This window comes from Hippopotamus amphibius, chromosome 7 (genome assembly GCF_030028045.1).
Source record: "Hippopotamus amphibius kiboko isolate mHipAmp2 chromosome 7, mHipAmp2.hap2, whole genome shotgun sequence".
Lineage (NCBI taxonomy): Eukaryota > Metazoa > Chordata > Mammalia > Artiodactyla > Hippopotamidae > Hippopotamus > Hippopotamus amphibius.
Window position 1 is genome coordinate 65184518 of NC_080192.1, and position 17706 is coordinate 65202223.

Below are 17706 nucleotides of genomic sequence, written 5' to 3' on the forward strand. Positions count from 1 at the left end.
GAAGAAATTTCTAAATCATCAGTCTAAGCTTTCACATTAAGAAAATAGAAAAAGTGAGCATCTAAACTTAAAGCTAGGAGAAGAAAGGGTGTAATAAAAATTAGAGCATAAGTCAATAAAATTGAAAATAGGAAACCAATGAAGAAAATCAAGCAAAGTTTATTTTTTGAAAAGGTAACAATAATTGGCCAATCTATATCCAGGCTAAACAAAGAAAAAAAGATAAAAATTATTACTATTAGAAATGAGATCCCATGGTCCTTAAAATTATAATAAAAGTAGTATGAACAACTTTTTGTCCAAAAATTTGATTGATGAGTTGAAATGGACCAATTCCTTGAAAGACACAAACTCCTAAAACTCATACAAGGAGAAATAATTCCTCTGAATATAACTTTATCTATTAAAGATATTGAATCAGTAATTAATAACCTTCCAATAAAGGTACTATTAAACTCAAGTGATTTCACTGTCAAATTCTATCAAGAATTTAAGGAAGAATATATGTCACTGTGCACTAGTCAAAACCCATAGAATTTTATAGCACAATGAATGAAACTTACTGTATGCAAATTTTTAAAAAAAACATATATTTAGGAGTTTAGAAATCCCAGGAAGAAATGCAGGCTGTTAGCAAAGCATCTAACTATTATTGCAAATGTATGAAACAATCTTACTGAAGTGGCGAAAGGGTGCTGACCTAAGTAGTATTGGAAATGAGCAAACTCTGTAAGATAAAAGGCAAAAGGAAGTGAATGAAAAAACAAAACAAAACTGTGCTCTAATTGATAAAGTGGCTTCCCAGGGAGGTATGGATTACCAATTCTGATACTGCTAATCATGAGTACTGAAACAGAGTAACTAAGTAAACCTACTGCAGAAGGTAGAAGTTAGGTTTCACACTTTTGCAGTTAACATTTAAGGATAAGTAGGAGAAGGAAACCTGAATGATCGGTGGAAATAGATGAGAGTTGGACAAATCACTAAGATCTTATGTTTAATTTATTATAGATACAGGTTGCTACATATAGGGTTGCATATGCCTATATATGCATATATATTTTTGGTTACCTGAAAAAGCCTTTAATGAATGACCCCTCTGTAGCAATGAGCATGACCAGTGTCCAGATATTGATTTCTAATACTATCCTTCAATAACAAGAACAAGCATTCCTTGGAGAAATGGCTAGTTCCAGAACTGGGGTAGGAAATATATAAGCTGAGCCTGGAGCATGTGGTAGCACCAGCACATAAGGACGTGTTCACAAAACCAAAGCCCCAATTTGATGAGGGTATGTCAGAGGTACATCAGTGCCAAGTGTAAGAGCTCCCCATGGCCAACTCTTTAAAAATATGACCAATAAAATAAAATAGTGTTGAATTACAATCCAAAATGTAATATAAATATGCTTGAGTCTGTACTTATATAAATGATTTGATAAATAAATAAATAGGGAAGAGACAAATAATCTAGGGAGATACTCCATCCTCAAGAAGAGGGAACATATATCTTCATACCTTATGTATGGGCTGCACATAATGATTCCCTTACAAAGTGCACAATATGGAATTGGGGGATGGGGGGTTAACTTTACCTTGGAAATATCTCAACCAGGTGATCAAGACCGATAGCAATAGTCATAGTAGTACCTACACTTGATGAAGTTACACTTCTGTGATCTTCTTCTCAATAACCCATAACACCAGTCTTACCATGAGAAAAAAGTCAGACAGATTCCAGTATGAGACATCCTACAAAACACCTGACCAGTTGTTCTCAAACCTGCCAAAGCCATCAAAGTTATGAAAGCCTGAAAAACTGCCACAGCCAAGAGGAGCCAAAGATAACACAAGGACCAAATGCATTCTAGACATAAATGTATTCTAGATGGGATGTTGTAACAGAAAAAGGACATTAGATGAAATCAAAGAAAATGTATATAAAATATGGATATTCTTTAATACTGTTATTAATATTATTCAGGGACTTCCCTGGTGGTGCAGTGATTAAGAATCTTCCTGCCAATGTAGAGGACACGGGTTTGATCCCTAGTCCAGGAAGATTCCACATGCTGCGGAGCAACTAAGCCTGCAAGCCACAACCACTGAGCCTGTGTGCTGCAACTACTGAAGCCCGAGCACCTAAAGTCCATGCTCCACAATAAGAGAAGCCACCACACTGAGAAGCTCATGCACTGTAACAAAGAGTAGCTCCTGCTCGCCACAACTAAAGAAAGCCTGTGCACAGCAATGGAAACCCAATGCAGCCAATAAATAAATAAATTTAAAAAAAATTACTAATTAGTTGTAGCAAATATATTAAGATGCTAATGATAGGGGAAATTGGCTGTGAGGTACATAACTCTCCTTTCATATTTTCAGTAAATCTAAAACTTTTCTAAAAAATAAAAATCTTTCTAAAAGGAAAACAAGTGAAAAAACAAAATGAAAGAAGGAATGAAGTACTGATATATGCTACAACCTGGATGAACTTGAAAAAGTACTAAACAAAACAGTCATAAAAAGCCACTTATGGTATGATTCCATTTACATGAAATGTCAAGAATAGGCACATCCATGGAGACAGAAAACCAATTAGTGATTGCCAGGGTTTGGGGATGAGGAGAATGTTGGCTGCTGGTGTGAGACATTGGTATGAGGTTTATTTGTGGGGGAATTAAATGTTCTGGAATTAGATAGTAATGATCAGTGCACAACTTCATAAATAGTATAAAAACCACTGGATTGTATATTTTAAAAAGATGAACCTTACTTGTGAATTTTATCTTGTGAAAGCTGATATTTAAAAAAATCACTGCAAAGGTTTCTGTCTCTAAAATTGGTTTGATGCGGGGTCCAGATTGCACTCTCAGTACTGCCAAAAATCTAATGACCAATAAAATTACCTGCAAATATGGGCCAGGAAAATATTTTTTCCATCATTAACTCTTATCAGATAATTAAATATATGAAAGTATGTGTGTGTGTATGAAATAGTGTAACTATATGCTATATTTTATTAACAAGAAAACTGAGCCCTGAAGAACTAAAATAACTTGTCCAAGATCTTGAAACTAACAACTAAGACCATCAATTCCAGACCATCTGCATGATTTCACTTTAAAAGTCAAAGAAAGTTTTCTGTGAAGTAAGTGCCTCCTATGGAAATTAATTTTATTATTAATTATTAATATATTACTTATGCTAGAATAATGAATTAATATGTGAAATAAAATACGAAGAAAAATAGGAATCATTGGTTACATGTGAAGTGAAAATGAGAACTGATAATTACTTATCATGTTCGATTTTGCAAAGAGATGAGGTTCAGTGACTAAAATTTACCTACTTCACAACTTTGCATAGCCATTTCATATCCTGATGTGTTTTAATAGAGGTAAATAACATGTCATTCTACACTCTAAATTTTTCATTAAAAATGTTTTCTTGTTCCTTTCTTGCAAAATTAATAAAATTAATAACAACCATTACTTCAGTAATATGTCCTTAATATTTGAATGCACACTGATAGATTAACTTATAGATACTATAATACAGTATGTGTGTGTCTGTGTGTATGAAATAAGAAAACAGCTTTCTAGCAATTCCAAAAGTAAATAAATCACTGAAATGTACAAATATTTTGCTAGGAACTGAATAATATATATTCAGTTAAATGATTCAGAAATTTAAAATGAGTGAAAAAATATTCAGTAAAAAGGAAGCAAATTATCTTAAATTAATGCCTTTAAACCATTAAAATAGATTACATTGTATAAATCAGGTTAAAATTTAAATCCAGCATAAAACAACAAAAAAATGAAGTCTTAAAAGGTGATATAGCAAAATCAATATTGCTCTTTTAGAGTGGCACAAAAAAATTCAAGTAAAGCTCCCATAAATTTCCGGAGTTTAATTACTGATGATTACTAGAATATGCTACTCAATTCTGGAAACTTCCCAACCAATTTGGGAAGGTTAGTGGAGAAAAATATCTCTATATCAATGACTATTCAAAACATACACTTGTAACTCAAGCCACCAGGACCAAAAAAAAATCTATACCTAAGCTATTTCCACCTGGAAACAATTGCAGCAGGGCAGATTTGTTGCTCTAATGGAGGCTTGGCTCTTGTTCACCATCCAGGCTAGTAGGATCTCACTGTTTTTTAGTCTTCTGTTAGTATAAGCAAAATTATTTTAATTAAAATAAAATAATAAGTAAGTGGTTCAGTTCGAGGAGACAGTTTTAAAAAATATAGTTTGAGTTTTCTGAATCCACAGATAGAGATTCAGTATATATCAGACTTATAAACATGAGAGGTCACAGAAATTAATTATCTTCTGGGTGCATCCTATCATACACCACACAAAATGGGTAAGGACCTAACTTAAAGTTTTTATTTCCTTCTTAGTAACTATTTTTCATGATGTCCATCTCTAACTAAGCTTGTAAATTGCTTTAGTAGCCAGATAAAATGATTAGGTTAACTAGAAGTCTTGGATCATTATTTATCCTTTATTTATTAAACAAGAAAATGCTGTAGTGAAAGTTTGGATGGAAGACTATCATGGGTTAACATTGGGAAGTGGTTATGGGTACAAGCATCGTGTTTAAGTCCCGTCTTTACAAATTAGTAGCTATAGGACTGTGGGCTCGTCAACTTTTGTATGCTTCACTGTTCTCCCCTGGAAAACAGGGTGGTGATGGTTGTGATGACACACCTAACCATCATAATAACTGTTATTAAGCTTGTTATGAAGATTAAATAATACTTGCAAGCTGCTTCTCATAGTGACAAACTGAACAGGATACATTTAACCCCTTCACCAGACTTATAGAAAATATTAATAATTTGATAAGGTATGCATTGCTGCAGGCTGCATTAGTTAGTAAGAATTAGCCCACAGAATGAAATACACTAACAATTCCTATACTAGGATGTGTGGATACTTGAAAATTTCTGTACACATCTTGGAAACTTTATGTGTACAACTGAAATGATTTGTGATGGTGTGATAGGAAACTATTCTTCTTATTTCTAGGCAATGATAACTAAAAAGTTGGTTGCAAATTCTAAGAGGCATAGAGTGACAGGGACATCTTTACAAGTCCCTCTATAGCAATGCAAAATTCACAAAGGACATTTGTTTGAGTGTTATAGTCACACCTCCATGTCTTTGAGGCTGACTCTCAGTTATCATTTGCCATGAGGGACCTCAGATTCATTTAATTCAGGCCCATAACAAGCTCTTATAAGATGATTGACTTTTGACCTCTGGCCAATCTTTCAATGATATTTTGTTCAGCTCTCTAGGGAAAAAGAAATCTGCCTTTACAAGTTCGCTTCTCAAAATCATAACATGGCTTCAAAAAAAGAAAGAATCAGAGACTCAAAGACCTCAGACAAACCACAAATAACCAAATAAACTTCTATATGGCATATTTTCAAAGATTTTAGGTAGACCATCATCTTCTCAATAATTCCTGACATAGTGTTTTAGGAAAGAAAAAGGTTGGAGTTGGGGAATAAAGGCCACAGAAGACTTTGGTTACATTATAACCTGACCAATATATTTTATAGAATTTTTAATGTATGAAAATATAAAAGTTGAATTGTTCCAGTCAAGAAATTTACAACCTTGGCCACTTAGCCTCAAGACCACATATAATGGTGAGCTCTAAGTCACTGCCACAGAATACAAGTTCCCTGATAAACGTGAGTCTTTAGTTCTAACGTTTGATATTTCCGAATTGTTGATTTGAAAAGAATCTTAGCGATCATCTAGGTCCATTTTAGAACATGTATTTTAATTAGAATGATTGAGATTATCAGTGGTTTTTGAACCAACTGATCATCATATTCTCTCGGGAGATTTTTAAGTAAACAAACTACATAGACAACACTCTTCTTTTCATACAGTTAGCCTGGTTTTAGGAACCAGAACCTGAATGTTTTTAAACTTATCAAGGGAACCTAAAAATAGTCAAAATGTGGGATAAACAACAACAAAAAAAGAGAGCCAAAAAAAAAAAAATCCCTTCACTGTCAGTACTAAAATATACTAGAGCATAAATGACTGACTCTTTAAGAGAAAGTTGTAGAGAAACCAACTGCAAAAAAAAAAAAAAGAAAGAAAAAAATGTAATATTTGTTGGCAGAAGGAGAAAGGAAAGGAGAAAATTAAAATATACAGAAAGATCAGATGGACTAAATCCCTCTTCATTTTTCACTCAATTGTTGCCATGGTACAGTGCGGTAAAGCCTAAAACTCCAATGATCACCTTTATAAATTATGGGATTTGGAGTCATAATATCCACAGGAAAATTTTGGCTCCACTGATTCTTTGTTTATAATTAAACAAATGATGTATAACAGTCTCTTGAGTTTATCTCTAAAATGGGAACAATAATAGACTCACATGAAAGTGTTTTGTAAAATGTTAAACAGGAAATGGCTGTTTCTAAATAACTGGGGGGAGAAAAAGACCTGAAATAAAGTACTTAGGCTAAGAATGTTTTAGATTTAATCTAATTTCATTTTTATTACTACATATGGGAAAGCTGAAGCTTAGAGATGTTCAATGAGTTGTCAGGGTCAATAAACTAATAAATGGTAGTTAGAATTTGAACCCAGGTTTCTGTATTTCCCTAATCCAGGCTTGTCTAATCTGTTGTGCTTTATAATTTAGTAGCATTTTCAAGAATATACAAGAAACAGATTTTGCCCCCAACTTTATATAATTTGCATTCACTACTGTGGGTCAATAAATAGAATATCAATGAGTTCCCAAACCACTCTGAGAGTCTTCACAGAATATATTTATCTGACTAAAATACTCACTCTGTCCACAGAAAACTTATTAAACACTGGGAAAAGGGAAAATTCATGCCCTTGATATATTTATGACTTTGATTTCATGTTGTTTAATGTGACAATAGTGACTGAACCTCTATTCATAGTTTAGATTTTTTAGTTTTGTAAAACTAATAACTGATTAGTTTTTCCCTTTTTTTTTTTTTTGAGTATTTAAATGTATATACTTTACTTTGTCTTTGGTACACATTAGTCTCTAAGAGGTAGCATTAATTATAACCCCTGTGTTATATAAGATCACACCCACCAAACTCTTTTTCCTTTATTTCCCTATTATTAGGCCCTCCATTCAGCTTCCATGTCTCCCTCTGAACATCACGTGTGTTACCTGCATACAAACTTGGTGCATCTTTTTATTGATGTTCACATTCTATATTACATGGGCTTTTGGGATCTTTCTCTGACTCTTCTCTACAAGGCATATAATTAATAGGTAGACATAAATTTCTGGCTCTTTGTTTTTGTTATTTAAGTTTTCTTTATGTTAACTTTTGTCTTCAAGACAAAAAAAAGTCTATACTGACACATCTTTATACTCTAAATTTGAATAAATCTCTTCCAAAATTATATAGAACTTGTTTGCTAAATTTAGGTTTAAGCAAAAATATTCTCTGATTGAGTCTAAAGGTTTAAATCAGAAAATGATTCTAAAAGTTCTACAAATAGAGAGGAAAATAGCACTTCATTGACATTTCTGGAACAAAGCATTCCTTTCACCTTTCCCTAATGGAAAGATTTTATACAAAATTATTTATTTTTAATCTGATTGACCTGTAAATTTATGGAAAACATAAAATACCTGATATTAGGTGTCAACTGATTTTTATTACTTTATCAATTTTATGTATATAGTATACATTTATATTTAGAAACCATATTGTTAAATGCATAAAAATTTATAATATTTATGTCTTTATGATGGTTTATTCCTTTTATTTTCATGATGTGTCCTTTCTACCTTAAATTATTTATTTCTTAATATTTTTAAATATACTGTTTTTTATTCATTTCAAATTTTCTGTTATTTTATTTTTGGTATAGCACTTTTAAGACCAAAAAAGTGTTTTTATTTAAACCCAATTTAAATTTTTGGTGTGAGCTTAGTAAATTCAATTGTTTAACATATTTTTATAGGAATATATTTATAAGTTATAACTGTGATCTTATTTTGTGTTTTTTTTTAACAAAGTGCTTTTCCTTCCCATAATTTCATACATATTGTAAAGTTGACAAATATTTTTCAACATTTCTTTTGCACAGCTTTATTGTGATATAATTGACATATAACATTGTATAAGTTTAAGGTACACAATGTGATGAAATATTATTCAACCATAAAAAAAGGAAATCTTGACATCTGTGTCAATATTTCTTTTTTATTCTTTATTGGTTTGAAAGCTATAAATTATTTTATATACTTTTTGTTACATTGAATTGAATTAAACACATATAACTCTTTGTAATGTAGTGGAAAGTTCTTAGTAAGTTTTTATTATCAATCTCACAATACTCTTAGCCCTTCATCCTTGTAAATATTCTCTAGAATACTAAATCAACTATTTGTAAAGCATTACTTATTTATGGTTATGTATGAATGTGTGTATTTCAAAAAATATATTGAAGTCATTTGATTTGAATCACACAGTTTCCCAGTCTCTTTGTTCACCATTCATTCATCCTCATTTACTTCTCCTTCTGCTGAAGCATTCACTTCAGTGGTTATTTCAGGAAAGAGTGGACTTCAACAGAAATTCTGTCATCTAATACTTCTTACCCATGCTATTTAACTCATTTTTATTATGAGTATACATAATACTTATATTAAACACACTGGCTTCCCTAGTTGCATATTTCATTTATTCTAAGATACACTTTTCCTTTTTAACATTTCTTAAATTGAGATGTAGTTGTGTTTCTGGTTTAGATTCCACAAAATATGCTGTTAATATTTACTGAGGCCTTTCTTTATCCCAGGTATTATTTTTAAAGCTTTAAGTAAAATCTCTTTAAATTAGCCCCAAATTCAAATAACTGATAAGTGAGCAATGTTGGGATTCAAAACTAGTCTGATTCCAGAGCCCACTACTTTAACAACCAGAAAACAACAAGAGTTTGTGAGCCTCATTCCAAATCTTATAAAATAAAATCCCTTCCTCCTTAGTTTTCCACACTCCCTGATGATTAGCATTACCTGGAATAAATGATGCCAGTGCCAGCTCTTGCCTTTGATGATTACTGAATCAGAACCTCCAGAAGAAGGACTATGCTTGTTGTGCTTTACCATATGTTTACAGGTGATTCATATTTTCAGGCAAGTTAAAAAAAACACTACCTTGGCCCAATTATTCTGGACTAGTTCCTTTTTAGTGTCTGTAACTCTTCACCAGCAAGCAAAGTCTCAATATGTAAGCATATTGGCCATTGACACTGGATCATTGCTATTTACCCTGGGAGGAAATAAAAGTTTTTAATATTAGTCAGTTGCCTCCCTGAGATCTAAGCCAGACCCTACTTTGGGAGCTTGTCCTTTACCATCAAGAATGAAAATTTCCATTTAGACATCTTTGGGGACATCAGAAAGTCTCTATTTATTTGTCACTTGGATCCCGGGTAAGGATGACTAACTTACTAACAAGGATCACAGAATGCTGCCTCTATGCCACTTGAGTTTTTAGGCTTTGGACTTGGAGGTGATCTGTTTGTGTCTAAAATCTATCTGATAAATATTGATCTTCAAATATTCCCTTTCTCTCTTTCTCCCTCTCTTCCACCCCCCTCCCCCACCTCTCCTTCTCTTCTTGGACTCTCTCTCTCTCTCTCCCATCTCCTTCCCATCCCTCTGTGTGTGCGTATGTGTGTGTGTGTGTTTTCTGTGTTATGATCCTGTGGCTAAGGCAGACAAAGCAGATTTTACATTTTGTGATTTAGTTTCAGACCAGGCAATAATATTGATGGGAAGACTCTCAGGTCATTGTATTTTATTCTGTACAATGGAATATTTCCCATTTTAGTGTATTTCTTAAATGAATACATGATAGCTTCCCCATTCAATTCCATGCAGTATATTGGGCTAAATGTCATTAATGTGAAAGTCTCTATCAGGTAGAACTCAGCTGAACTTTTAGGTCCAAATCAAATCATTTTGAATGAAATCAAGTTTAGAGTTTGATCTGACCTTGATGTCAAGCTAGATTCTCTCAATTTGGCTGGGAAATTGTGCTTTCAAGAACCAAATTCATTTTCAAGCTTTATTTCATTTCCCTTGTTCAACTGTATTTCCCTGAAGTCAAAATGAGTCAAACCTAGAAGTGTCTTTGTTATTTTAATTGGATAATTTCAACTGACAGATTGTGTTTCAAAATTCTAGTTCTAATCTCTTAGATTGGAAAAGTTAGAGAACTTCTTGGAAAAAAATGGTCTTATAGAAAAGATAATTATTCCTTGAGGAGAGCGAAAAAGGTTTTGGGGAGGGTGCTACAGATTTGTCAGGATTAGAAATAAATAAATACAAAAACAATAAAATAACTCACTAAGTAATTAAGTGTCAAGGTCACAAATGTGCCCTGGTACTTCAAGAACTCTGCTAACTTATATGTAAAATTAAGTTGGACTTTAGAAAGAAAAGATTAGAAAAATAGCCCTTCAAATATAAAAGTAAATTAAAATATGTGCCTTTTCCTTCTAATAATGACCATAATTGTTATATCAAAACAGGTTAATTATGTTCTAAGTCTTTGAGGGAATTTGAGATCATGAGTTTCAGTTATTTATCAGGGTAGCTGGTGATGTGAATTATTATAATGAGGAAAGATTCAATTTTGTTATATCTCTAGTATGTTTACTTTGTTTCACTTTAAAATCTCAAATTATATTTTTATATATCAGTTTCTAGTAAAAGCATTAATATTCAATGTCCTTATAATTTTCTGACTTTTAAAACTATGCAAAATTATTTGGGGCCACATATTGGCTGAAATTTTCATGTACATTAAAAAAAAAACAAACTTTGTTCACGTTACTATTTTTGTGTTTTTTCTCTTGATTCAATACTTTTTACCTACATTATTATCATTTACCTACATTTCACTTATAATTCCCAGATATTGACAACTTTAATACATGCAGAGATAAATTTGAGGCTATATATAGTACACTGACACAAACAACCCCTAGTGAAGACAATGGATTATATCTTCACTTTTTAATATACATGCCTTACTTTTTTGTTTCTTTTTTTAAGATTTTGACTATTTTGCATTTAAGCAGATTCCCTTTATCCATTTTAATTTTTACTAAATCTATTTGAGTTTTTTTTAACAGATCCCTGGCAACGACCCATTACTTCTCCTGAATTTGACATTGTGACTATTATTTCACAGAATACCATGCCTCATTGTTTGATAGCTATCATCTTCTGTGTTCCCTGTTCAATCATGTCTGGGTATTGTTTCCATGAATCTACTGAGCTGCACTAATGTCCTTTTCAGTAATAGTGGCTCTGCTTTTATGGACACACTTGAGCAATTTTTATGTGCTCTTTTACCATGCATGCTAACTGGGTTATATTCACACTTTCTTGGAGTCATAGATTGTTTAATCCTGTTTTAGAAATTCATCAACTGATTCTGAAGTATTCTTCACTGGCATATTCACATGCACTTAGGCAAACTGCAAAATTAAAGGGCACCATGCTCCAAATCACATTCCATTTTGACACCAACTGCAAGTTTGGGGGAAGGGGGAAGAAGTAGACCAAATCACCCTCAGTTTTGATCATTTGCTAGAAGGGCCCACAGAATTCACTGAAGACTATTATATGCATAGCTATGATTTATGACAGGGTAAGTCCACAGATTAAAATCAGGCAAGGGGAGAAGAACATAACTAGAGTCCAGGAGAACAACCAAATGCAGTGTTTCTATTGTCCACTTCCACCACTCACGTATGACAATATGCATAGAATATCACCAACCAGGGAAGCTCACCTGAGCCTTGATCTTCAGAATTTTTACTGAGACTTCATTATGTAGACATGGTTCATTTTTCATATGACTGATCTCAGTCTCCATGTTGACTGATACCACAAGACCCAGTGCCCCAAGCATAAATCACATTCTTGGTCTTTTTGGTATAGCCTCCCCCCACTCTAGATCATATTCTTACTATCTGGCTAGGCCAAGGACCTGAAGCAAAGATTAGCTCCTGGGAACTGAGAATAAACACTAGATCTCTTTTTGTCCAAGGTTAAATCTTTTACTACACAAGCTACCTTCTGGGATTTGATCTAGTCTCTCTTAAAGCAAAGCAATAATATTTGGGCATATGCACTCAATATAGAATTTGTATGACAAACACAGCTGTAGTATAGTGGATATTCCTAATGTTTGGATGAGACCATGTGAGACAGGAATGAATTTAAAGCAACAAGTAATCTGTACTATAAAGATACTACATACATTTTCAAATTTTTGTTCCTTGATCTACCACAATTTGTACCTTATAATAAACTTGTACAGAATTATTTAGCATAGAAGCCAGTTGATGTTTAGCTAAAACTTTAGGCCAGTCATTTTCCATCAGTATTTCATCCTCAGGAATCTTCACTCAATTTTCCAATACATTTGACCATAAAATCAGTATTATAATCTTACCAACAATGCCAGTATTAGACCAATGTCAGTATGGCAGTAGAAACAACCTGAAAAGCAGGAGTCAAAGACACGAACATGTTTGAATCCCACTCAGTCACTAATAATTAGTCTAGTCCTTCATTATATTGTATGACTAAAATAACACCCAGAGTGGTGTTGCTCAAATTTGCTGACTTCCATTTTATTTTGTCAGGTCCCAAAAGCAGAAGTGGTCTCAGCAACATACGATTTTACCCTTTCAGGAATCTAGTATAATTGAGCTAAAAGAAAATATTTTCTCTTGCTCTGAACCTCTTTTAGGGAATCACTGTAAAATTTGATTGCTCTCACTGTATAACCCATTTATTTGTTCCTGTACTCTAAGCTACACTTCCTTTCTCTCCATTTGTATCCACAATTTTGTACCTTTGGAAGGTACATCAGGTTCAGCCATTGTGCTGGTCCAGATTGCCGGGATCAATACTAGCCTAGCAAATACTTTGTCTTCAGTCCACTCTCATTCACATAGGTTAGGATTACATATAAGGTATAGTTACTTAGAGTTCCATAGTGAGCTATGTCAATCACTAGACAATGTGGCCACATTCACTATATACTACAATTTTGACAGATGGGATGAGGGCAAAACTTACTCTATTGGACCCTTAGAAATTATGACATAAAAATTTAAAGGTATAGCTACAGTTTCTTGCATAAGAATTATTCACACTTCTGGCACCCACTGTTACAGCCTGGGAATTGGAACTACTGCCTCAGGTAGGAAAAAGGAAAGTTAAGGCAATCTTGGGAAAACAGAAAAACAGTATAGTCAAACCAGCACCCTAACTTATCTCTTCATCCCCAGTTCCCCCAGAGAAGTGGAGGAATCTAATAGGAAGCATCCTTGGTGCCCTCTCATGTTAAGTGTCAGTATACACTTGTGAAGATGTGTAAACCAGCCCTTCATGCCTTCATCTCCCTTGGTTTTAGACAACAAATATTTTAATTGCTCATTCATTTCTCTCCAACCACTACTCTAAGGATGAAAGTGTGTTCCTTGCTCTGAGGAAATGTGACTCAGCTGCTCAAGTTGGTAAGATATCTTCTGTTTCAGTCCTTTGGTGGCATTCTGAGCATCTACCACCGGGTAAGCAAAACTCCATCCTGAATAAGCATCTATTCCTATCAGAACTCATTTGTAACCTCCTAGGGCTACCAGTATGATTTCAACTATCCAGCTATGTGCGGGGCCCTTCCTTTTCCTCAGGGTTATCTATCTCAAAGTTATCTGCACCCTCAGTCTCTCTTGCTGATTGACAGAACTATTCTTATTGGAATGTTATGTCTCAGATAGTTGAAGAGGAATATGTCTACTTTCAGCCAGTCTGCACTGTTGCATCCTCTCAATGTGCCCTCATTTCATGGACCCAGGTAGCCACCTCAAGTGAGCACACAATATTCACTCACCAGTTTAAATCATCTTCTAGTCCTGGAGGGGTTCCTCATTGGCATGTCCTACTTTAATCCTCAAATTTTCAAAGTGATTTTCATGGGGCTGTGCCCCATATGAGCATCCCTTTGATAGGCCTGTTTTTTCATTGCCCTTCTGTTTACTGTATGGCCAGACCATCAGCCACCGCCCATGAGTCAGTAAAAGCTCAAATATAAAAGCAAAACATGAAATTCAGCCCACTGAACTGATCCATTTATACCTCCCCACTAACAAGGGCAACTCACAGAAGAATTTCTGCTGTCATTTATACCTATGTATCAACATCACTCACTAAACCTCATTTCCCAGGTAAGTTTCACACACACCTCCCTAATTTCTTGAATGTTTAACAGATTTGATATTTATGTAAAGGAGGGCATTCATTGTAGTCATAGCATTTAAATATCTTTATGTGTCACTATCAATTTAAGCCTGGGGAGGGTGAGAATGGATCATTACACACACTTTATAAATAGGAAAATAATACTTAAAGAAAATAGTTGATGAGCTTACATTAATCCAGCCAACAAATGGCATATAAATCATTAAAACTTAAGCTCTTTTTAAAAAATGTATAATATGGCCATTTCTAAACTAAACCCTGTCTAAAAATAGGTTCCAGAATCTTCCTGAACTATTAATCTGTCTATATTTGTACAATGGCATAATTCCTGCTGATGACCAGTGTGCTACCTGGATAGAGAAAGACTAGGGAAGAGAGCTAAGATCCTAACATGACCCTTGAGAAGCTTGACACAAGCAAGTAATTATGGTAATCCCTCAGATAATTTAAGTGGAAACCTATCCCCACCCTTAGAGCCAAATTATCAGAATAATGCTCTTATATTAGAGCATTTGAGTGTTTCCTGTTGGGTATGTGGTGGTATGTGTGTTTGTAAGATTGTAAATTGATGAGTTTCAAAACAATATCCATTGTCTGTTTCATATTATAGGACTAGAATGAGCTGCAAAGATAGTATAATAAAAAATCCAATATTTAAAATGTTCTAAACCCATTATACTTCAAGAACTGCCAAGTCAGAATAGAAAACTGAACAAAAATTATCTATAACTTTTACCAGCAAATATTTATTAAACACTTCTAGCCTTACTGGCATAATATTTGATATGTCAGATTATCATAAAGAAGTTTAAGAACCATTTGAAAGGAGCTAGTGGTACATTTGTTCTTTGGGTTATGTTAAAACATTAAAACTTTGTGATGAGGTGTTAGTACTGCAGGTATGGACACAGATACAAGTACATGAAATACAATATAATATATTTACATAACATCTATGGAAATTTACCTAAGGTCTATAGAATATGTACAGTGCACTACATAATAGGTATGTCCTTTGTGTCAAATGAGAAAAGAGTTGAGACATAAAATGTATTCAGAAGAGAGGTCACATATTAGAACTCATCACATCTGGCTCATAGGCATATTTTATGTAACTGCATAGGGTGGTTGGGTATGGCATTTTAATATTTCAAAATCTATTGTCAGCATTTAACTACCCAAAGAATTTCTTTAAAAATCCAAGTGTCTAGATTCTATAACTTCCTTACTTACACATGTAAATGTAATGTACAAGACTTGTCCTCCTACCATAATTAATTATAGCAGACCGTAAACAATATCCTATATGAACTAAAATTTACTAAACAGATAATGAAACTAGAAAATATAATCCATTAGCAGGCAAATAAGCTGTCCATAACTGACCCTGAGATAAAAGGATGTTGGAATTAGTGTAGAATAAATTTAACAGAGCTATTATACATATTATCAATGACAAAAGAAATATGATTTTAACAAATAATAAGATGAAGAATGTAAAAAAATGGAAACTATAATGGAAATTCAAATAGAAATTCTAGAAGTAAAAAGTAAATTGTTAAAACTAAAAATGTATTGGATGAGTTTAACAAAAGTATAGAAACAATAATCTGAAGAAAAAAAACAACAAAAAACAAGTTTGGGAAGATGAACAGAATCTCAAGTAACCAAGGGAAGTATAAAATTTTCTATCATACATGTCATTCCTCCCAATAAGAAAAAGAGAAAGAATTGGGTAAAAAAATGCTTGATAAAATGTTAAAATATTCTCACATTTTAAGGAAAAAAACATGAAAACAAATAATGGCTGGAATCAGTGGTGTACTGGTGAACATTCAATTAAGAGTTCTTTGAGGAAAAAAGCTTATTTTGTAGCATTTTCCAATGTCCATGGTGTAAATATCCCCACCATGACCAATTTCAAGTTACCAATGTGATTTAGCAAAAGAGAACAACAATTTTTAACTAATTTCTAATAGTAAAATATTAAATACTTTTTCCCTAAATATATGTAATATATGTATATGTATATATGTATATATGTATATATGTGTGTATATATATATATATATATATATATATATATATATATCTTGTATTGGAAAACCTAGCCTATGATATAAGGCAAGAAAAACATTAATAACAAATCTAGTGACTTGATAACACACAGTACCACCCTGTGATATTCCTGCCATAATCTATCAAACACACACAAGTTTATGTTCATTCTAAAAAATAAAAAGACTACATTCTTAAAGATTGTCAAAGTCCAGAAAAAGACAAGACATTTAATGACTATTTCTAGATTAATGGAGTCTAGATTAACCAAACTTTATGCCTAATATTAATCTAGATCTTACACTAAAGAAAAAAAATTAACAAAAATATATGGATCATAATGATATTGATTAATGAAATTGAAGAACAAATATAAGATTTGATAATAGTACTGAATCATGTTTTTTTTTTCATTTTGATTCTGTGTGTAATATAATAATAATGTTTTTCCTAGGAAATAAAAAAGTGAAAAACTTAAAGGTAAAGAAAATTGGTGTCTCCAATTTACTCTCACATGGTTCAGAAAAAAAGCATCCATCATTCCACCAATATATGATAGAATAATATATTTCATATATATTCAGATACATACATATATAGTCATAAATCAGATAGTGAGAATGCACATAGAATAAATGAATACACATACATATATGACAGATTCACAAGTAAAAGCAAAATATAAACAATTGATGAATTTGGCTAAAAAGTTATAAGACTTCCTTGAAACATTTTTGTAAATTTTTCTCTGTTTGAAATTATATCAAAACATAATGTTATAAATTTAAAAACAAACAAAAATATTTTTTAAAAATGTGGCTATACATGGCCGACATTTGTGGGTGGAATAAGTATCTGGCTTCCAGTAGAACTGAGTCTCTTCATATGAACAGAAGTACTAATATTGTAATCTATCATGTTTTATGAACCATAAACTTGGTGTTAGTTTTAACAACACTTGACTTATTTCACTCATTTACTTTGTTTGCCTTACAACCAAAGGCAGAGGAGTTTGCAACGCTTGGTCCTAAAAGAAGGATTTCTAAAAGCAAAGCTAGAATCAATAATATTCTGGTGAACATTTAACAACCAATTCTCTGTGAGAAAGAAAGCCCTCATATTTATCGTATCTGCCAATGTCCATGGTGAAAATAACTCCCACCATGGCCAATTATAAGCCACCAACATAAAGTCACAAAACAATGTTGGGAAGAGTTGCTCAATCAGCTCTTCTGAGCCGATGCAAGCCAGCTCCAGCACATCACTAGCTGGGATTGCCAACTATCCCAGATTTCCATGGTTTA